Genomic DNA, 2,105 nt, shown 5'->3' with positions numbered 1-2,105 from the left:
AAAAAAAAAAAAAAAAAAAAAAAAAAAAAAAGTGAATCCTGGGGCTAAGGATGTAGCTTAGTGATAGAGTGAGTGTTGAGCATGCACAAGGCCCTGGGTTCCTTCCCTAGTGCCACAGGGAAAAAAAAATCCTTCTTTCATGTCAGTCATTGTAATAACCTGTGAATTTTAAAATTTATAGTAATTTCCAACTCAAGAAGTCTGAACTTGATAAAATGCCATCCTTGGAAAATTCTAAGTCATTTTTTTAAAAAACAACTTTTTAAATATTTTATTTTTTAGTTGTAGTTGGACACAACACCTTTATTTCACTTATTTATTTTTATGTGGCGCTGAGGATCAAACCCAGGGTCTCACATGTGTGAGGCAAGGGCTCTACCGCTGAGCCACAACCCCATTTTTTAAAAAACATGGTTTAAAACAAATGTTTACTTTGAAATGTTCAAAGAAGAACTCAAAGCTTGTTTAAAAATAAAAACAAACTCTATCCTGTACTTGGGGCTTAGCCTTTATTTCTCAAACCTTATTTCAGACTACCCTGATAGTTTTTACTCCATTTACGTGGCAAATTAATTTACAAGAATGAAGTGATTCATACACACTTGTTTTCCAATTTCCTTTTGGCCAAAAGTTATAAAACATTCAGTTTATGAATATGCTCTGTCCACAGTCCACTTTTACCTCCATCTCACTCACATCAGTAAAAGGTCCTTTTCATGGGAGCAAATCTACAATTACAGTCTGGTCCCAACTACATGGTTCTGCAGCTGAAAAGTGGGGAACTGTCTTACATTTTCTGCTGCTATAACAAAATACCTGAGACTGAGTAATATATTTTAAAAGTAGAGATTTATTTGGTTCTGGAGTCTTGGAAGTCCATGAGCATGGTGCTTCCATCTGACTAGGGCCTTTGTGCTGCTCGTTACATGGCAGAAGGCAGAAGGGCAAGAGAGAGTGAGAACAAGACAAAGCCACTGTGGTGATAACTATCCTACTCCCACAGTAACAATGCTAATTTGTTCACCTCTTATTAGGCCCCACCTCTCAACCCTACTGCATCTGGAGATTAAGCTTCCAATACATGATCCGTTAGTAACACACACAAATAATATTCTAGCAGTATCATACAACATCCAGGGAAGTTTCTTGATCCTGCCCACTGTTGACCTTTTGCTTCTGAATCTCATCTCTGTGCTTGCCTTGAGTACACCTCTCTTGGTGGAACATAATTTTCAATAAGCTTCCTGAAACAGTGCCTGTGGAGCCAATATTTTGAAACTGAGCATATCTGAAAATATCTTCTTTGCTTCCCTCACATCTGTTTTTTTCATTTGGGTATAAAATTGGAGTTTGGAAATTATCGTCATGTGGAATTTTGCCTCCAGACTTCCAATATTTCTATTAAGAAGTCCAACAGCCCTCTGATGCTTAGCCTTTTATGTGAGACCTCTTTGTTATTCCTGGAAATCTTTGCGTTCTAAAATTTCATATCGACTGAGTTCTTTTTTTGTTGTTTATTTGTTGTTTCTTTCCCATTCATTTTAGGAGAGCATTCAGTGGACTTTAGCTGTCTTTTATTTTTGAGAAATTTTCAGTTTGGGGTGCTGGAGATTGAATCCCTAATTTCACACATATCAGGCAAACACCAAACACTACCACTGAGCTACACTTCCAGCCCCACCCCTACTACTACATCATTTCCTGAGTTTTCTCTGAAATTCCTTCAGTTCTAATGTCCTCTCCTGGGTTGATGCTCTCATTTCCTTATGGTTTTCATTCACAATGTTAAACTCTTTAACTTTTTCTTCTATTTGCTATGATGTTTCCTTAACCCTTTCCTCTATTTTGTTTTACTTTTGCTCTGGTATCCTTCTATTTGCAAGACATTCCTTTTGTTTTCTAAATGTTTCTTCTATGGATAATTCTGCAGTTTCTTCTCAGATCTCAAAGGACATTCATTAACTGCAATGAGTTTTGCTAAGTGTTTTCTTCTGCTCCTTGCACAATCCTGGTTTCCCTGCTTTCCTCCCCTTGTGGCCACTGTTATGTAAACCACCCAACGATGGCCCTGAGTTGTTGTTTTTCACAGTGTGTTGCAAACTTAG

This window comes from Marmota marmota, unplaced genomic scaffold, assembly GCF_001458135.2.
Source record: "Marmota marmota marmota unplaced genomic scaffold, marMar, whole genome shotgun sequence".
Lineage (NCBI taxonomy): Eukaryota > Metazoa > Chordata > Mammalia > Rodentia > Sciuridae > Marmota > Marmota marmota.
The sequence above is the reverse complement of the archived record's forward strand: the minus strand, read 5'-3'. Positions refer to the sequence as shown.